Source organism: Typopeltis vanoorti, chromosome 5 (genome assembly GCF_054136105.1).
Source record: "Typopeltis vanoorti isolate ZY-2024b chromosome 5, IOZ_Tvanoo_1.0, whole genome shotgun sequence".
Taxonomy (NCBI): Eukaryota; Metazoa; Arthropoda; class Arachnida; order Uropygi; family Thelyphonidae; genus Typopeltis; species Typopeltis vanoorti.
The window spans coordinates 49,384,758-49,406,996 of NC_143553.1; the positions used below are offsets into that span (position 1 = coordinate 49,384,758).

The 22,239-nt window shown below is 36.8% G+C and overlaps 1 protein-coding gene across 1 annotated transcript in view; it reads right to left on the reverse strand.

The window, feature by feature from the left end:
* Positions 1 to 7,591, reverse strand: part of AP-1mu (adaptor protein complex 1, mu subunit) — a 33,147-nt gene extending 25,556 nt beyond the window's left edge. The window contains exon 1 of the mRNA XM_090392416.1: positions 7,474 to 7,591. The gene's annotated coding sequence lies outside the window, so the exon portion shown is untranslated. The remainder of the gene's footprint in view (positions 1 to 7,473) is intronic.
* Positions 7,592 to 22,239: the final 14,648 nt, after the last annotated feature.

Below are 22,239 nucleotides of genomic sequence, written 5' to 3' on the forward strand. Positions count from 1 at the left end.
TCTACAAAATGATGTCAGATTTACAGATATGACATTTTATAGTTACTCTAGTTCTAACCTTTAAAGTCAACAGTCTATTTACATTCAAGGAGCAGGCACAGCATATTCAAAATAATGAGAAGCATTACAGACTAGGATAATATACCTTACTCCTAAATGGTAAACATCAAACAATGATGTGACCTATTATGTCACATAAGGTATTAGTTTGCTAATCAATTCAGTAAATGACTAAAAGCAGTTTTTAATAAACATTGGCTATAGATGTTTTTGGAGGATTTCAATCAAAAAAGGTGTTATATTGATATCAAGGGAAGCTGCGTTCATTTTCTTTTTCATTATTAAACTTGGCAGTGTTACTCTAGAGGTGTCACTGTTCCATCTTCTTTTCATCTTTTCTTGCACTTTGTTATTGTATCAAGCATTCTTTCTATCTGATTTTTCCAATTATTGGATCCAATCACTTATCAGTAGTATCTTACAATTTTATTAAACTGGTGTGTTTATTTTGTTTCACATTGCTATGATTTCAATTCTTCTCCATTTTCTAATCTCTACAGCTTCATCTTTCTTATTTTTATAGCTTCTGAACTCGTTTCAGTTGCATATGTAATGGTTAACAATTCCATTATATGTTGTTATTTTTGATTTTTTGTTTTCTTATGCTTAGAGATAAAACAGTTAAGAATTCAGATATTCTATTAGACTTTCTTGATTATCCTTGTAATCCTTATTGCTATAGTTAAGCTCTATTCTTAAATCTCCTTAATATAGGAATTCTCCTCCAATTAAAATATCTTTATTAAACTCCAATATTTAAATTTCATTATTAAATCATTATTATTATATCAGTACATAAAATGATTTGCAGCTTAAGAGCCCAAAGCTAGGTAACAAGAAGGAGACCTTCATATAGTTTATATGGAATGCTTGATTGGGAATTTGGATTCCAATGCCCACATTCTTGTGTGCCATAAGTATCCATCTGTATGCTAACTGAATGAAAATGGGATGGCAATTTAGGACTGACCTGACCAAATTATAGTATACTGAAAGCACATCTCATGAAGGTTGAATGAAATCTCCAAAAAAAAGATGGAAGATGAGCAATATCAATTAAGAAGGGTCCATGGAAAAGACGTGGAACCAATACAGTAATCAAAGAACTATCATTTTCATCATCAGAACTCCGTGGAATCAAGAGATGCATAGGAGACAATTTTAGCAGAATGTCTCCAAAATTTCAGGTCTCTATCCACCATCACCCCATAGATCTTTCATCTCTTACACCTCCTAAGATATCACCACCGATCTTATATTCTGCATCCAATCCTTGCTTTCCAAATTGTAAAACCTTACATTTTGATACAATGAACTTGCATCCCACACACACTTGCCCAATCACAGCCTATATTCAAGTCTTCTTGCAAGGCAACAACATCTGTTCTACACTTCATAGCACTCCCCAATTTTGCATCATCTAAACAACTATATATATATTACCATTCAAGCCTTTCCCAATTTCATTTACATATAAAAAATTAAAAAACAACCATCCCAAAACAAACTCCTGGGAGTCACTAGTAACTGTCCCTCCTCTGGGATATTGCCCCCCCCCATACACCACCTGCTAATGCCTATCAGACAGCCAATCACCAATCCAACACACTCATCTATGATCCATCTGTTTCAATTCAGTCATGTGGCAATCTATCAAAGGCCTTTGCAAAATCTAAATATATCATTGTGTGTGCAACACTGTTGTCCAATGCACTTGTCCATAAACACTCTCAGGCAAGGCATTCCAATCATTCACAACTCTGCATGCAAAAAACCTGCTTCTCACTCCCTTGTTCACACCCTCCTTATACAGCTTACAGGGATGACCTCTTGTTCTTTCCTGATCTTCCACCATTTTATGAAAAATCTCTTGCAGATTATTGCAGCAGAAAATCTTTAACAGCATTTGCTAAAGGTAGATTGTATTTTAGTAATCAAAAGGACCGCAACAAGTAACATCTAAATAATAAGATGATTTTTTCAAGCATTAGGATTATAGAAAGGAAAGAATAGCTATAGTTTCAACACTAAACATGAAGATAAATTCACAAATCAGAGCCATGTCAAACATAATAAGATGATTTTTTCAAGCATTAGGATTATAGAAAGGAAAGAATAGCTATAGTTTCAACACTAAACATGAAGATAAATTCACAAATCAGAGCCATGTCAAACAGAGATATGGAAAAGCTTCAAAATGACACAATGAAACATTATTATTATCCTAAGACCCCATAGAGTCAAAGTCTCAAAGAGGTCCCTTTATCATACACACAGGTAATCATGCCTTGCCTTCAACACATTCAAATTCTCTGCAGACACCACACTCCCAGGCAAGGCATTCCAATCATTCACAACTCTGCATGCAAAAAACCTACTTCTCACTCCCTTGTTCACACCCTCCTTATACAGCTTACAGGGATGATCTCTTGTTCTTTCCTGATCTTCCACCATTTTATGAAAAATCTCTTCAACACTGATCCTATAACAATCCCTTACCAACCTATATGTCTCTATCATATCACCCCTCTTCCCCTAAATCTAGACTCTAAATTGCATCTTCTCAACCTTTCCTCATATTCAACATGCCAGAGATCAGAAACTACATTAGTCAATCACCTCTGGACCCTTTCCAACATCTCTTCATCCTTTCAAAAGCCAAATGACCAAATCTATGCACAGTAGTCCATATATGGCCTAATGAAGGTTTTATACAATGGCACAAGAATCTCCTTACTTCTACAAGTCAGTGTCCTCCACATCATTCCTGGAATTTGTTGTGTTGTCCTCACAATTTTGTTAATGTGTCTTCTAAATTTTAGATCCTTATCTACTATCAACTCCAAGATCTCTTATTTCCTCCACTTCCAACAATATATCCCACCAAGCTTAAATTCTACATCCCATCTTTGTTTCCCACATTTTAAAATGTTACATTTTGCAACAATGAACTGGCATTCCCACTCCCATGCCCATTCACTCAATCTATTCAAGTCTTCTTGTAAGGCCACAACATCTGCTCTACTCCTCATAGTTTGTCCCCATTTTGCATCATCCGCAAACAACTGAATATCCCCATTCAAATCTTCCACAATATCATTAACATACAGGTTAAACAGCAATAGCCCTAAAAGAGATCCCTGAAGCACAATACTAGTGACTTTTCTTTTCCAGGATATTGCTCCCCATACTTGCTGATACCTATCATATAGCCAATCTCCAATCCAATGCACTAGTCGAATATCCAACCTCATCCAATCTCATTTGAATATCAACTTATCATATGGTAAGCTAGTGACTTTCTTTTTCCAGGATATTGCTCCCCATACTTGCTGATGCCTATCATATAGCCAATCTCCAATCCAATGCACTAGTCGAATATCCAACCTCATCCAATCTCATTTGAATATCAACTTATCATATGGTAAGCTAGTGACTTTCTTTTTCCAGGATATTGCTCCCCATACTTGCTGATGCCTATCATATAGCCAATCTCCAATCCAATGCACTAGTCGAATATCCAACCTCATCCAATCTCATTTGAATATCAACTTATCATATGGTAAGCTAGTGACTTTCTTTTTCCAGGATATTGCTCCCCATACTTGCTGATGCCTATCATATAGCCAATCTCCAATCCAATGCACTAGTCGAATATCCAACCTCATCCAATCTCATTTGAATATCAACTTATCATATGGTAAGCTAGTGACTTTCTTTTTCCAGGATATTGCTCCCCATACTTGCTGATGCCTATCATATAGCCAATCTCCAATCCAATGCACTAGTCGAATATCCAACCTCATCCAATCTCATTTGAATATCAACTTATCATATGGTAAGCTATCAAAAGTCTTTGCAAAATCTAAGTATACTACTATGTATCCATCTCCTTTGTCCAATGAATCGGTCAACTGATTGTAATATGTAGAGATTACTAAAACATGACCTCCCTTTAGAAAATCCATGCTGTCCATCAAAGATAATACCACTGTTGTCAACCGAATTTTGGATCCTGGTTCTCATGAGCCTCTCCAACACTTGAACCATATCTATTTGAGTAAGAGAAAATTGTAAATATAAAATTCTAGAAAACAGAGGGCTCAACAAATACCTATTATGTTGTATCAAGAATTACTATTCAGAAACACAAGTAGTAGTGAAATACAAAAACATAGTAACAGATCAAATAGCAATTAAAAAAGGAGTTATGCAAGTTTGCCCATTGTCACCATATTTATTTAACCTGTACCTGAAGTTATGCCTTCAAAGATGTATGAAGGCATAACTGTAAATGCAAGAAATATAACACATTTAAAGTATGCTGATGACATAGTAATCACTACAGACAGCCAAGAAAACTTAGAAAATATCCTGACCAATCTGCATCGAAGTAACAAATATGATATGAAAATCAATTTTAGTAAAACAAAACTAATGGTAATAGGAAATAAAAGAGAAGCAATCCAAATAAATATAAGAAGCAATGTTATAGAACAAGTAAAGAAATTCAATTACCTAGGCTCAATGATTACTGAAGATATATGCTATTTTGAAACCATAAAACATAGAATCAGTAATGGATGGATAACAATGAGCAAAATACAAAAATATGGAACAATAAAAGATTAGGCAAAGAAATCAAACTAAAGATATATATAAAACAATGATAATTCCCACTGTACTCTATAGCTCAGAATGCTGAATTGTAAGATAAAAAAGAAATGGGTCAACTCAATGCTTTTGAAATGAAATGCTTAAGAAAAATCAATAGAACAAACTGGACAAAAAGAAAAACAAATGAAAAAGTAAGAGAAGAACTTAACTTTAAAGAAACAATAATTACAGCACTAAAAAAGATCCAACTAAGATGGTTTGGACATGTTTCAAGAATGAACCCAGAAAGACTACCAAACATATTATTAAATTGTAGAATTGAAGGACAGCCCAGTAGAGGAAGACCAAGAAAGAAATGGACTACCAACATTAAAGAAAGCACCCACTTAAACTCCATAATAGAACTACATAAAAAAACAGCAGACAGAAAGAAACGGTAAAAATTTGTCTTTGAGGAACTCAACCCACCATGAGCCGATGAGAAGAAATATAAAAAGAAAAGCAAATCTTTATAAATATGAAGTGTTATATAATAATGAACTATTTTTGGCTATACCTACTCTAAATGATAAATACTGGAAAAAAGACATTAATGAGAACAATGGTGTAATGATATCATCAGCATACCTTCCTTTGTGGTATTAATTTTTCTGGAAACAGCAAATATCTTTGGAATTTAACGAATTCCTCTGAGGTTGAGATATGTTTGATGGTTTGTTAGAATATCGGTTGAAATAAAAATAAAATCAAAGTTGAACATATATGAAAACCATGCAATAATGGAAGTAATGAACATATTATGATGATCATTTAATAGCATTAAATGGCAGAGTGGTTAACATATCCACTCTCCAGCCAGAAGGCTGTGGGCATGGATGTTTGTGATTGTCAGTGGAAATACTAGTGGTCGGTGGTAGATGCCGTTGGTGTAGTTGCAGTCAGTTGGTGATTGCGAGTGGGTGGAGACCGAGTTGTAGAGTAGGTACCTTCCCTCGATGAGTCTTTGGACTCCCTGGAGGTGACAAATAATAATAATAAATACCAACGAAATTTCTTTGCCGGCCTGGTTGGCTGAGTGGTTATCATATCCGCTCTACAGCCGAAAGGCTGTGGGCTCGAATTCCGCAGTGGGTATGGATGTTTGTGATTGTCTGTGAAAGTACTAGTGGTGGTAGTCGGCAGTAGATGGCGTTGGTGTTAGATGATGAAGGTTAGTGGAGTAGCGAGACGAAGAGCTGTGGAGTAGATGCCCTTCCTCGATGAGTCTTTGGACTCCCTGGAGGTGTGATGTAATAATAATTATAAATATAACAAAGATCACAACATGGGAATTAAAATAGCTAAAAATATAAAACAACCCTAAAAGCAAAATCAGAATGTGAAACTAATAAAGATATACTAAAAAACAACAACTAAGAAATCTAAAACGACACAAATAAAAAGAGGAGAAAACACATATGTGGGCTGAAAGACCATCTTGATATGGCCATATTCAGAAAAGCTTTTCTAAAGATGGTGGCCTCTCTTCTTTACCTGTTTTCGGAAACAGGTACAGAAAAGGACAAGATTAATAACAATGGCTAGTAACAAAAACCAAACCTCGGAGACCAAGTGCAAAGATAGAGAAATAAGAACTCCATATGGATTCAGAAAGTCAATGAAAAAGAAGAAATCACATAAAAGATTCCTGGTTAGTGGATCAGCATGTGCCCTCAAAAGTAACAGTGAAGCAAAGTAACGTTTAAAAAGAATATAAGAGAAAAATATCATGAAGATGAAAAAAAAAATTAAAGTTGTTTAAAAAAAAAAAAGAGAAAAAAAACACGCACGAAAGAATCAAAGATCACAAAAGCAATTCAGAAATGGAAGATAAGAATATTTTGTGTGTCTGGAGAAATTATTTTCATTTTGCAATGGAAATATTCTTATCTTCCATTTTTATTAGGTCTTTCTAAGTATTGTCTATGTTAAGCTATTTCATCATATCAGTTTATATAAAAAAAAAAATAGAAAGAAAGAAAGAAAATGACTGAGAGCTATAGAGGAATTTCCCTAGTATTCCACGAAATATTTCTTAAAGGAAACTGGTGAAGGAGTTTGATTTGGATGAAACAGAGATTGGCACGACAACACTTTTACATGATCACATATTGTTGTAAATAATGGGAATATAATAAGGATATTTATTTAAGATCAATGGATTTCAAAAAAAACATATTTAAGATCAATGGATTTCAAAAAAAAACATATGATAAGATACTAAGGGGAAAATGTTATGTAAGTCGGTACACCATGTCTCTTTCTGAAGATTTGCAAATGCGGTCATCCAACTGTCAAAGATCCATAACAGCTGGATAAGAACATTTCTGTATTCTTGCAAATTTTCTTCTCTTCGACATTGTACTTCGAATTACCCAGCTAATCAGTACATTAACCTTTATATCCAAGCATGTAATTAACTGATTCCCTAATATATTGATCCCAAAATTCCATCCATGTAATGAATTAATTTTTTGAGGAAATACAAACACCGTGTATATACGAGGTATATGGGCGGGGAGGGGGTACAATAAAGTTTGATATTTATCTGTACGCTCCCCTCCCCAATGAATTTTTACTGCTTACAATTTTGATAAATCGTAAGCAATAAAAAAGTATCCAACGATAACCATAAAATACATGTGAAATCATATTAAAATTAGTATCTTATCACAATACATTGGCCTACACCCGAAACACTAGATAGCAATAACTTTTCCAAGAACTATACGAAACACACATCTAAAATTATTATACCTATTTTTCCTTCAATAATGAAATTTTCTAAAAAAAATTATAAGAAAAGAGTACAATTTCAGATGAAGTTAACGATTATTCCGCTTCTGGTTAATGTAAAACAACCATCATTTTTGAGATGGTAATGCCACCTATTTTGCCAATATATAAAAGCATATCCCTTTAAAAAAAAAAAAAAAATCACTACTAGTTAACAGGAAATGAGGTTATGGAAAGCCTTAATCTGATTGTAGATTAAAATTTTTTTAACATTAACATTAATATTTCTGGCTAGATGGGTGAAGCAAAATTTCCTTTCATATTCCCCTTTGTCTTGTAATGAAAGAACTTTGAATGGAGTGTTTGTGAGCTATATGCTCGCCCATTGAGGGCAGTGAATTTAGCTGTGTTCAGCTGAACTTAAGATATACTTTGGTCTTTTATATTTGTAATTTTCTGCCTCATTATATTTCGAGGCTTCCTTGATTAACGGGTTTGGATGGTTACTTATCTTGGTAAAGAACTTCTCAGTTAGACTTAGGAGAAGAGAAGAGATATAAGGGATATTAACTTCTCTATGGATCTGGGTGTTTCTTATAAACTAAGGGGCATCCAGAATCATCCTCAGGCACTTATTCTGTAATCTCTGAAGTTTTAGAATGTTTCAATTCACGGTGTGGCTCCACCCTGGGGATGGAGTGATGACCGGTCGAATTACCATGTTGTGTCTGTTGATCATAGGGTAGAGCTGTGCTAAGACTTTGGATGTATTTCAGGTAATGTAACTAATATGTTTGCTGAATAGGAGTTTACTATCAAGAATCACTCCAAGATATTTAACTTCAGTTTAGGCCATGGAATCTTTACTCCCAATAAATAAATATCCTCGCTTTTTGATTTTCTTTCTAGTAAACAATATAGATGAGATTTTCTGGGGATTAACTTGGATCCTTCAGTCTGCCATCCACTTTTCTAAAGTGTGTGTGCTGGTTTGGAGTCTTATAGTTGCCAGTTTTGGGCTCAGTGATCATGCCATCAGTGCAGTATCATCTGCATATAATGCAGTAAATATAATGCAGTGAATGTTGTTCTTGGATTCAGAGGGATGTCCACTACATGGATTGAGAACAGGAGAGGTGCCAGAAGAGATCCCGGCCGAGATCCTGCATCTGGTCAAAACCGTTTCGCCGACCCTGACCTGCATATATCTGGCTTTCAGGCAAGAATGTATTATTTTTATTAACTTGACTGGCAAGTTAAATTTTATCAGTTTGCAGAGAAGGCCTTGATGGCATACTTTGTCAAATGCTTTATCTGCGTTGATGAAGATGGCAGCTGTATTGAGTTTCCAGTTAAAACCTTTAGTAATGATTTCTACCAGCCGGTGCACTTGTTGAGCTGTACTATAGGCCTTATGGAAGTCAAACTGTTCATTAAGCAAAATTCCTAACTTATCTGTTTCTGCTTGGAATCTTGAGAGGATGACTTTCTCTGTCACCTTTCCGAGGCTGGAAAATAGGCTTATGAGTCTGTTGCTTTCGGGAAGGTGAGGATTTTTTCCTGGCTTCTTCAATGACATGATGGTGGCTGCTTTCCATGTAGTAGGGAAATTCTGGAATCTAAAGTTGGCATTTGTAATGTTGACGAGATGGACTATGGCCTTTCTTGGAAGTAGTTTTACTATTCTGTTAGTTATGCCATCCGGTCCTGGAGCTTTCGGAAGATAGTATTTATAATTTCCGGCGGATTTGTAGGAGTGATATGTTCGGAGTTAACAGTGTTCTCTCTTAAGGTTGTCCTAACATGACGATGAATCTTTTACATAAGGTTGATATTTAGATTTGTATAAGATGGATTGCACTGAGATTCTAGGTTATCTACTAGTGCTTCGGCTTTCTCTTCATCTTTGTGAACTGTCCCTTTCTTGGTTTGTATAGGGGTATGAGTTGCTTTTTGGTGCGGATTGCTCTTAAGAATTCCCATACAGAATGATCTTCAGTATTGATGTTAGCCAGTTTGGTTTTGAGCATTGCAAAGTTGAAAAGTGTGTGACCTTTGGTGTTAGTTGATGAGCTGTAGCAAGCTCTGTGTTTTGAGTTGAGGTCTCCTGCTATTATTATGGAGTCATTTGGACCAAGTATGGAGTCCAGATTTGTTGTCAGCAGAAGAATGTTCGGAGGGTTATAAGCAGCATTGATCTTGAGACTCCCAACATTACAAGTATGTACCTCCACACCGGTCACCTCCAGATTTACTGTTTTGGGCTTGACTATTGTATTACGATTCAAATAACTCTTAATATATATGGCTGTGCCTTCACCTCTTGTGCCAATTCTGTCGTTTCTGTACATAGTGTATCCACAGATTTTTCGGTTATTAGCTGGTCTTAGGTGTGTTTCACCAATCAAGTTGATATCAGCACTGAGACGAGTTGCAAATTCTTGAAGTTCCAAAACCTTGTTCATCAATCCATTTGCATTCCATGTGATTATCTTAAAAGCTTTTGGTCTGAATTTATTACTCATGACAGGTGGCTGTTATAATATTTTGAGTGCCTTGCAGGAATCTCTTTCTGGAAGATGTTGAGGGGTATGTCTTGCTGAATTCTGCAGCATGGTGACAAGTGAAGCTGTTAAAACGGATGTTATGTTGGAGCTTTCTAGCTCGAGAGATGTAGGAGGCTTAGTTCTTGCAGCCTCAGCATATGTTTTGGTCATGGTTGTTCCTTCCTGTGAGGTTGAAGGCGAGGTGTTTCGGACTGGAGGACGATCTGTTTGGTTGCTTAAAACGTTGTTACATGGAGGAGCAAAATTGACTTTTGTTGATCCTCGATTTTTTGGATTGGAAAGGCATCCCTTGTAGTTGGCAGGGTGAGGTCCTCTGCAGTTTGCACAGCATGCTGGAGTTGTGCGTGGCTTGGTGCATGTGATGGTCTGGTGTCCCTCATCGCACTTCAAGCACCTGAAGGCTGCCTTACATAATTTTTAGTCATGTCCAAACCTTTGGCATCTATGACACTGACCTGCAGATGCTCTTTTCCTAAGAGGCTCAGTTGAAATCTTCAGTCCGCATATTACTGTCAGTTCATAGATCTGCTTTTGTGTGTTGCTTATTTCCACCAGCACCAAAGGCATTGGTCTTTTATCAGATTTGAGCTTCCTGCTCACGTTTACTGGGGACAGGCCCTTTCTGGAGAAATCAGTGCTCACATCTTCAGGACTGATACCTTCAGCTATCCCACGTAGAACTACCTTCAGGTTCTTTTCGCTAGGTAAAGTGAAGGTGTGATATGCGACGTTAGCATTGTCCATAAATCTAGTCATCTCTCTGTAATCCATGACAGTAGTGGGTTGTATTTTAACTCCCTCATCTGAGTTTTTGGACCATGAGAATGAGATGTTTTGTTCTCTGAGGGCTGACGAGACAGAGATCCATTTTTCCTTATCTCTTAATATGACTGGTGGTATCTTTTCTTTATGACCATTGAGTACTTCTATTCCTGTTGTTTTGGGTTGTTCCACATTGGTGGATATTTTTCTCTTCTTTTTGACTGTTTGGAACTCCTCTGTATCTGTTTCCAAGGTATGATAATTGTTGTCTTGGGATGTAGCATCTTTCATACTTGGTGAGTGTGCAAAATCTGATTGCGTCAGAGTTATGGGCAATTCACTTATGTCATCCATATTATCCACAATGATTGCTGTGGGGAAGAATGTGTCAAAGAGCTTGACTTTTCCTGGCCAATTATCACTCAGCAGCTTTCCTAGTCTGAGGAATTCCATGTATACTTCCTGGAATTTGGCTTTATTCAGAAGTTTTGCCATGACAATAATTTTGAAATGTGTTAAGACACAGATGGAGAAAGAGTAGAGATTGCTGAGGTGTCCTGAGCAGGTTAATCAAGATAATCCTGTGAACCTTTGAGGATTCACTAGCAAATCCCGTAGACACTCTTCGGTATCTACCAGCAATAAAATACAACTAGCTGTCCTATGATAGGGAAAAGGGGTGTCACGAAATCACTTGGCCACAGATTGAAATCCTACCTCCCTAAATAAAACCATAAATCCACCACTGGTCCTCATTGCAGGTGGGGCCTGTCGGCCATTAGACCTCTTGCATGTTTCATGCAGAGGGGGAGACAGTAGGAAACAAACTGTGTCTGTGCCAGTGCAATCTGCGTTTCCTGAAAACGTTGTAAACAAACTAATCAGGCTCAGTCTAAAATAATATGCCCGTTCACATCAAAATCATCAGCGCCAAACCCACACTTGACTGTAGATCAATATTATATCTATATATATATATATATGGGGGTACTGCATATACAAAATGAGAAAAATAATTCATTTTTTCCTTATCAGTAACCGATTTATTAATAAATAAAGTAATAAATCGGTAACTGCTTTATTAAAATATTATTTAAAAATAAAATCCATTCTTCTATTTTTGCCTTCACAAAATTTTTTCAATAAAAATATTTCATCCTCACCACGAACACACACCAATAATAAAAGTTTCGTATCTCCCAGAAATAACGCGCGCAAGCCAGTGGCGTATTTAGGTATTTCCCGCCCGTAGACCGCAAAAAGTGCAGCCCCTCCTATTTAATGAACATATTGATTTACATGCATCACCTATTTATATCATAAATTCGTAATATATATATATATATTACGACTCACCCAAAATGTTCTAGAATATTCTACGTCTTGCCGCTCGTTCGGCGAAGGTATTTATCACGTCATCCTAGTTCAGTGCCCTTGTAATATCGCTCTCAATTTGTAGAAAACTGCTAAGTTGCTGAGCCTTTCTTCTGTCATAGTTGTTCTGTGGTAGTCATTCAACCGTTTGAGGGCGGAAAACGATTGTTCAGCTGAACAATTTGTTGCCATTTTACACAGAAAAATCGTAACAGCAGTGTCCAGATTGGGATATATACACTGTAGCGCTTCCTGCCGAATTTTCTGTGAAAGTTATAGGAATGTATTTATTTCTAGGCCACTTGATTTCAGGTGTGTTCTGAAGTGTAGACATTCGTTTACAAATTCAGCTTCAATATTAGTCGAAAAGTGTTCTTGAAGTTTTTTTTTACCCCTTTAATGATGTCCTTTTCACATATCACATGCATTGTTGTGGGAAACCGGAACTCCTTCGAGAGGTTTTCATACGACACTTTTCTTCGATTCACTTCGAATTAGAGACTGCAAAATTGTTTCATAAGTATCAGTTTTGAAACTGACTGATGGATTGTACTCATCTTCATTTTCGTTACTTTCATCTGCGCTGTCGTCAAAAAATCTGGTGGGCTTTTTCTTCCTCATACAAGTCAACTCCACTAAGTTTCATGTCCTGTTCTTCATAGAATTCATAGAGTAACTCTGGTTCTTTGAAATATTCTTCGAAAGACCCGTACAGTTCACACACAGTTCCTATATCAATGTTTATACTTTATAATTTCTTGCTTGTGGCATTCATTCTTGCAAGAATATCACCCCATAGGCAGCTCATGATCCCAACCTCCAGTCACTGAAGTTGCCGTAGAATCCCACTTGGTTCACATCGCGTAACTTTGTTCTGGGTGGTGTCATTTTCAATGTCGGACAAAGGAGAAATTATTTCCTTCCATCCCTCACGAAGACTCCAACAGGCATCATCACGAGCTGACCAACGGGTAGGCGAAGGACGTTTGATTACTTTTGCAGAAGTTTCCAAGTGTTTTCTTAGAACATTCCACCGATGTGTTGAAGATGTGAAAAATACATACAGTTTCTGAAGGACATCAAAAAATGCGGAAGAATACCGACAGGATTCGGCAGCGCAAGTACCAATTAGAGACAGAGAATATCCAGCGCACGGTGTGATTCTGCCAATGGATTTATTTCAAGAATACTTGCTTAAAGTTCTGTGTACTTGCCTGGCATGTTACTAGAATTATCATATGCCTGCCCTCTGCAATTTGCTACATCAATTCCAAGCTCGTTTAGTGAAGTCAAACCCACTTCTTGTAACTCTTCAGATTTGTGACTTACGTTAAGAATGAAACACAAGAAACGCACGCTCCACAGGAGTTCCATATTCTTTCACATATCACACAATCAGTAGAGGATTAAGGATAGTTGGGGCCCCTAGGTAAATTATATTTGGGAACCCCCAAAAAATAAGAATTTAAAAAAAAAATAAAGTTAGGTGACAAATAAATGAAATTTTGTACTTTTGAATTTTTTGAACTTCTGGATTTTTCTGCCTGTTAAAGGATGATAAATAATAAACTTTTTATTAAAAAAATATTTTTAAAAATTTTTTATCAGTTTTTTTACAATTTTACAAATTTTTTTTTTGTAAAATTAAAACATCTATAGCGACACTGCTCAACGAGCAGTGCCAGATTCACTTGTTACATGCAGTGACAAGTGCAAACGAATATCGACGAGTCTAGCAAAACTGACCGAACGTTATAATTCCGACACTGCGTTCGATCGCAATGCATTTGTTTCGTGTAACGATAATTGAGAAAATATAATTCTTTTCATATTTGCAACAGTGACACTCGTCATAATTCAGCCTTGTATCTATAAATAAATAAATAATTATATGCTATTTTAACAGATTAAAATAAGATTTACCAAAAATATTTCATCTTCACCACGAACACGCACCAGTGAACACGCAGGATAGGATTCACTTGTTACATGCAGTGACAAGTGGAAACCAATATTGGCGAGACTAGCCGTAACTGACCGAAAGTGATAATTCCGACACTACGTTAGATCTCAGTGCATTTGCTTCGTAATCTAAAGCGTTAAACGAACAATTCCAATTATTGACAATTCAATAAATGCCGAAACATAAGCTGTAACCTTTAACATGCTTTATTGCATTATATAATTGCTACTATTTATAAACTCCAACAAGTTGGGGGTACTGCAGTGTCGCAGTACTTATGTGCAAGTCGCCACTGGCTGATAGTATACTATGAAGCTTCATCTAGTTTATGGAATTCCTATTAGACATATGTTATCAAATTTAGTGTTGCTTGATTACTAAAAACATGATGATAGGATCTAAAAATATCTGCCTAAAGGGATATAATCGGAAAACTAATATAGTAAATGCTTTTGATTGTTTTTGTTGCCAGTGAAAGGCCAATAGCCCTTTTAGAGAATTTTTTGTTAGAGAACCCAAGTAAACATCCTATTGTGACTTATAGTGATATGAAGTATAAAGCCTTGAAGTCCTTGGTTCAGTATTATTATTATTATTTATATTTATATGGGTATTTATCAATTGAGTCAAAAGACACATTGCGGGAGACCCACTCTGTCCACTAACACAATACCTATCATACATCTCTTAAACCTATTCACTGTTCAGGTGCTCACAACCACCTTTGGCAATCGACACCTCTCTTCAAGTCCACACACCCTTACTAACCACACTTTTAGATGACTTCCAAGTGTGACAACCCCATGTTTTCCCTACTCCCCAGGTATCAAAAACTTTCTGCGTAAATATCATAGATTCCATTTAGTAACTCATAAGTTTCTATAATATTCCCTCTCTCTGCTGGTCAGAGAAACTCTGCAACCCAGCTCGGAATTCACCTCCCGATCCCCAAGAAACGTAGGTGACCACATCAGAGCACAATAGTCAACATGTGGCCTTATAAAGAGGAAAAATAACCAACATATCTTTAATTCTCAATGTGTTCTTCAACATCCAAGTAATCCTCTGAGTTAATTTTTGCTAAGTCTTGTAATATATCCTATAAATTTCAAAGCTCTATTCCATCATCACTCCCAGATCCCTAGCCGCATCCATATCCTGTAAACTAGTACCATAACTATGATATCAAGAGTGCAATCTTTTCATCCTGAAGTACATTCATTACCTTACATTTTACAGCATTGAATTGATAACCATTCTCCTTTGCCCACACTGCAAATTTATTTAAATCATCCTATAAGATATATACATCATTTTTATCAACTATTGCCCTCCCTAGTTTTGCATCATCAGCAAAAACTGAACATCCCCCTTCACATTTTTGACTATATAATTAATGTATAAATTTAAGTCTAATGCAGAGCTCTGTAGCACTCCACCAGTCACCTTCATTCGCCTTGATTTCACACCACCACACACCACCCTCTGATGTTAGTCTATCCATCACCCCAATCCATGCCATCAGCCTCATTCCATTCCCATTTGCTCAAACTTATATTATAGTTTTCTATAAGGTATTCTGTCGATTCCTTTGCGAAGTCCAACAGTATTCGAATAAATACGGTATTTCAACGATATACATTGGTATCTTCTTTAAACTAGGCTGACCATATTTCCATGAGACAAAAACGGGACATTTGGATGGCAAACACGGGACGGGGGATATGTAATATTCGGTATTCATGAAAAAGGAAGACGATAAAAAATTTGCTTTGCACAGTAAGTATGGTGATAAAATGTTGGTAATAATTGCTTCTGATTTCGTACGTGCTGAAGAAAATTTTGGTTCATAAATTTCATTGACCAATGTCGACAATCTGTCATTTGCTCGAAAACTTTGACCGCGACCCACAGTATGAAAAGCAACAAGTTATCAGCTCGTTTATGGTGAGACGTGATGGTAATAGCGAAAAACGTGATATCATAAACATGCAGCAAATGAAGCTCTTGTTGCTTTTCATACTGTGTGTGTGTGTGTGTGTGTGTGTGTGTGTGTGTGTGTGTGTGTGTGTGTGTGTGTGTGTGTGTGTGTGTGTGTGTGTGTGTGTGTGTGTGTGTGTGTGTGTGTGTGTGTGTGTGTGTGTGTGTGTGTGTGTGTGTGTGTGTGTGTGTTAGCCGGTTTCGCATATACCTCGCACATTAAAAAAGTGCTTAAACACGTTCACGTCGGGGCGATAGTAACTTGCACCCGTGTGTGTTAAAAATATCCAGCAATTTTATAAACTTGGTTTTAATCCTTTTTCCCAAGTAAGAATTTTTCCCAAAGTGCCTGAACTATGTTCAGGTCTGAGGCAACTCGTGTATTATTTTCTCTGAATAAATCACTCCAGATATTTAGTATCAAACAATGGGACTCAATGGTACAAATTACTGGTACCCATGATATTGATATATGATTATAGGTTATGAATAATAATTTATGATTGATCAAAGTAGAATGGTGGTCACTCTGAACCAGATCAAGATCAATATATAAGATAAGGAATCGTGACATGATTGGTAGTTCATTTGATGACGTTATTGTGCGTGTGACGTCATGAGTTTGGAATGTTTAGAATTTCCCAGGGGGCATATGTGTCAATGGCTTCAGTTCTTGTGCTTTGATTCGCGTATGAAATTATGGGTGATGTAGAGATAAGGATTCGTGTCGTGATTGGTGAGACACTTCTAACGAGATCAAGATCAAGATAAGATAAGAATCGTGTCGTGGGTGTACGTTGTTTTCATATGTAAATAAGTGACGTAATTTGTTTTGAATGAAAAAGGGAGATATATTAGTGGATACGGAATCGTGTCATGATTGGTGGGACACTTTGAATCAGATCAAGATCAAGATAAGGTAAAGAATCGTAACGTGGATGTGTGTCATTATCAGATGAAGATAAGTGACGTAATTTGTTAGTTGTAAATAAGTGACGGTATTGTTTTGAATGGAAAAGGAAGATATTAGTGGATAAGGATTTGTGTCATGATTGGTGGACACTTTTAACCAGATCAAGATCAAGATAAGATAAGGAATCGTGACGTCGATGTGTGTTGTTTTCAGATGAAGATAGAGTTTGGAATTTCGGTGGGGGGCCACTTTTGTCAGTAACATCACGTGGTATTTTGGTTTGCCTACGGAATTGTGGGCGATGTTTTTGAGATAAGATATCTTGGAATTTTCCCAGGGTGACACACAACCATCATTGTCGTCATGTTTTGTCTTTGGTTGTCTATAGATGGCTGTTCTAATTTTCCAATACATTTTCAGGTATTTCTTTCCTGTTAAAGGGTGGGTATTCTTAGAGTAGAGTCGTGATGGCGGCAGTGATTAGGCTTTTCTGGATAATTTAATTATATGCTGGTGTCCCTCAAACACACACTATGAACACTGAACAATTAGTAAGCATACTAAAGTTAGAACCCACCACAAGAAAAGGGGGTTTAGGAATTTGTGCTCGTGATGAACTGCCACAACATCCGACCAGACACGGCAGTCGATGTTCGTCATGAACACAGATCCGACTTGGTTGCCAGGACAACATTGGCAAGCTATCTATATCAAAGACAAAAACGGTGATTTTTTCGATAGTTTCGGTCGTCCACCCGAAAGCGATATTGTTAACTTTCTGAATATCAAAACTAATATATGGCATTATAATAGTGTACCTGTACAAGGTAATGATTCTGTCGCGTGTGGTTTGCAATGTGTATATTTTTTAATATTGAGATGTCGTGGTCTTTCTATGCAAAATATTATTAGCAAATGTTATTCCAATGATTTGTGGTTAAATGATATTGTAGTAACTTATGCTGTTACAGATCATTCATATAAAAAATAACTTTAAAAAAATGTTTTTTTCACTTACCCATTTTTCCACAGCAGTTAATTATTCCCAGGCAGTTTTCGGAGAGTTAAAAAGACGAAGTTGCTATTGGTTTTTCGAGTTCTCCTGCGGGCTGGGAGTGGACTAAAAGCATTTTCCTCACTGGGACTGGCTGATGTTGATGGTTACCGGGAATGGTTCTGGGTATTCGGTTTGTTTAGTCTAGGTTCTGGATTTGACAGTCTATGTTCTCGTTGCTCTCCTTCTGTGTGAGCCAATTGGTTTTACAAACCTAAATACTTTTGCAGAACATTTAAATATGCTTTTACGTTTTCATCTGCATGTTTATTTCTTATTTTTAAAATGGCACTCATTTCATCATCTAGTGTGTCAGTTCACGCTCCTCTGGTGATTGGAGTAGCGTAAATTTTTTTAAACATATTCATGTTCTAATAAGTGAACTCAATAAAGGAACAATGATACTGCCTAATAATGGGAACAGTGCTCACCCGTGCTGAAAAACCAGTTTTCTTCTAGTAATTTTCTTCAAGTTTTCTTCTAGCGCCTCCGTAGCGTATTGGAAGAACGACGGTACATTGCGCCCTTCGATTGGAATAGGCCTAAGTTCGATTCTCGTCGCGACGGGAGGAATCTTTATCTGGTCGATTTCAATCGATGGTGAGTTAGCCGATCTTATACGGAGGTAGCAGGGTTTTTTCTCCCGGAAATCGGGTTTTTCATCCCGCATACATACAAATCGGCCTTTCAGAACACACGCAATTTACAGACAAAAAAAATTACTAGTTGTGGTGGTGTTGGAGGTGGGCGGTAGATGGTGTTGATTCGTAGTAGAGGTAAGGTGTCCTCCCGCGATGAGTCTTCGGACTCCTTGGAGGTATCAGGAATAATAATAATAATAATGAAGGGAAGCGATTTGTTGCTTAGTGCTCTTATAATTTTTTTTCCTTCGTAGGGGTGACTTCTGGTTGTGTTTTAATGGAATATTTCCAGATAAAATATTTTTGCAGATTTCACAGATGTGGTGATTTGGCTGGAGGTGCAGTGTTTTAAAGGATCATTTGCTTGTTTGGGAGAGGAATGAGACAAGTACTTGATGAGATATTCATAGCATTTGAGTCTATCAACCATTCAGGTATAAACACTGTGTTGGGTTCTTCTCCTGGCAAAATCCGTGACCTTAAGCGTAAAATATCAGGGTTGGATGGGGTTTCCGTGTTGCATTTTTATAAATCTGAAACTAATACGTTCGTTTGTCCTGGAAACACTTGGGAAGCTAAATGAGAAAACTGTAAAAGAGTCTCGGGGATTTTTAAAAGCAATAACATAATGGCTATTGAGAGAAATTGTCCGAAAATGTGTTCCTTTACAGAATAAATTTTGTGCCAGTAGACACTGAGGTTACGGTGATGTGAACCTTTTATGAAAATGTCACTATTTCCATGCTGTCCTTAGCCTGGTGAACCAAATTATCGATTATTAGTAAATTTCTCACATTTGAATCAAATTCAGGTAACTTCAAACCATTCACGAATTCTATGTTGGTAAATGTTTTAAATTTATCCTGATTTTCACTGTAACAGTAAACGATTCGCTCCAGTGGTGGTTTGATTAGTTGATTACAATGTTCTATGAGAGACAACACAAATGTTGTTTTTCCTGACTGAGTAGCTCCGGAAATAATGCATGTAAATGGATGTATGAACATAGCGAAAATGATAACATAATTAGACTGCGATTATTTTATACAATCAGAGATCATGTAAAAACAGATAGATACTTGTTTTTAATATAAAAAAAACCTCAACATCAAGATTTTTTTATCACAGTCACTATGTAATTATGCCAAGACGATTTTTTTTTAAATTCTAAGAAAAAAAAAGTTATTTTGGAATAGTAGTAACAATAACAGTGATGTGAAAACTGCACATGAGAAGGGCAACACTGCAAATTATCGTGTTGGGAAACAATCATGGATTTTTACCTACCAGGTAGAATGTTGACTAGTTTTCTGTCCCATAGATTGCATCTTTTGCTTATGGGGTATGTGAGTGTAAGGAATTATCCTTTAAAATACCCGTAGGGAAAAGTGTATGTGTCTGTTAACACCATACGCTTTGCAAAAGTGTATCAAATCTTTTTGTTACGGAGGTCGTTTTGAGTTGACAGCTCCATTGTCTCTATGGACAGAAAATGATACAGGAATTTGGATGTTTTATGGCTCTCCCCTTACTGCTGCTATCGTAGATTCCAGATTAATATCAGTGGCCGCGTGAGAATTTAAAGTGATGCCTTCGTATTTGGTCACAATCTTACCTCCTGTGTTCTGTAGGAATTAAGATTTGGGGCCTGTGGTAACAAACTCAACTATAAAGTCACCATCGAGTTCGTCGCCTAGCTCACCCAGACAGTGGCCAGTGGACAGTGAGTAATCACCTGGTTTTTCACTGAAATTGATAGAATCTGTATCTGTATACAAAAGTCATATTTGCAAAGATTCCATGACCTCATATAACTTAATCCTACCGTAGGCAGCTACAAATGAAAAGATGACAGCATTTCCTTTCCTATTTTCAGGCTCGGTGCTTCAATAGGAGAGCAGGCAACTATCATCTGCTCTTCTGAAACTAACCTGGCATCTTGGATAACTTTACTGTTATCTAAAAAAAGTCCTACAAGGTCTTCATAAGAGAGGATATCAGCTGCGTCTCTGAGTTCTTAACATTCTCATATCAAGCCTTCCGCATAAGGAATTCAAACAAAGATTAGCAAGTGAACGTTTACCAGGGTTTTTACAAATGTGTTCACTATTTAGCATAATACCTTCCCTTAGCAAAAACTCATCCAGATAAGACTGTTGGTTTTTACTTCAGGCCATCCAGATGGTTTCTGTTTCAGCTTCAGAAAGCTATCAATGTAGTAAGCAAAGAAGTTTTCTTCATCTTCAAATTTTTGAGAAAAATGACATACCTTGTAAAATTCTATAACAGCAAGCACAGAATAAATCTAATGCTGGAGTGCACCAAAAACCTGTAAAAGATCGGTCTGTATGAGAGTATAATGGGGCCATTTCGGAAGCACACTTTCCACACAGGGGGAAGATTAATTTTTCGTTCACTGTGATGGGCAAAACAGGTAAAAAGAGATCGGTAAGTGCTTCCACTTTTGCATGGCATATATCAAAGTATATCCCAGGAGAATAGTCGATTTTATCGAGAATAACTGCGAGATGCCACTTAGGAAATACCTGGTATTTCATTACCCATGGATAAAGGCTATTGAAGTCCAAATAGCAAATTGGCATTCCTAAATTGAGATCACATCGAATCCTTTGCTACGAAAATAGTTTTTGCGATCCTTTCTTTGCTCAAAAAGGATGATCATGTTTGTATTTCTACATGGTTGGTAAGTATTTGGTCTATAGCATTCTGACAACCATGGTAGAAGCAACCGTAGTATTCATATAAAAAGCTTCCACATTTCCCATCAACAAAATAAGGTCCTATGCAGACTTACCCCCCCACACACACACATCACAGAACGTGCATGTTATATGGTTATGTTGTTCTGTTCTGTTGTTCATGCTGTTTGAGCCAAGCCAAAGCGTTTCGACTTTGCACATTTGGCCCCCCCCTATAACCCCCGAGCAGGAAGTATGGCCAAAGTGTGAGGTTTTAAAAAGTTTTGGAGAAATACTCTCAAACATACTCCTGTAATTGTAATGTCATGGAGAAACGGATCGATCTGGGTGAGCTCTATGAAGAGACTGCAAAAAGTGTTGCAGCTGTCCTTCGTATAAGCCAAAAGTTCTGTTTTCCAAACAGTATTCACAGTCTACCCGATTTTTGTACCAAGTCTCGAACCCTGTACAAGTTTCTTTGTTCATAATTTCTGACTGGAAATATGATTTTTCGGGGATGATTCCGCGATAATCCAGAGAATCGGATGTGTGAAATTTATGAGGAAAGAAACCCTGATGAACTTCTGGGAAATTGAACCTAGCTGGTAGTTTTCTTAGAGGGACACTAATGTACGAAAAACTATCAAGAAATATGATGTTTAAAGGGACATAATAGGTAGCAAGTATCTTCGATCTATCAAACTACACTGGATTAGAAAATATTTTGAAAAAATATATTCCAAAATAAAATACCCATCAAAACCATGAAAATTGTGTGCAATCACACAGATATTTTCATATTTTGGTTTGACAATCCGAAGGTTCCTACCATCT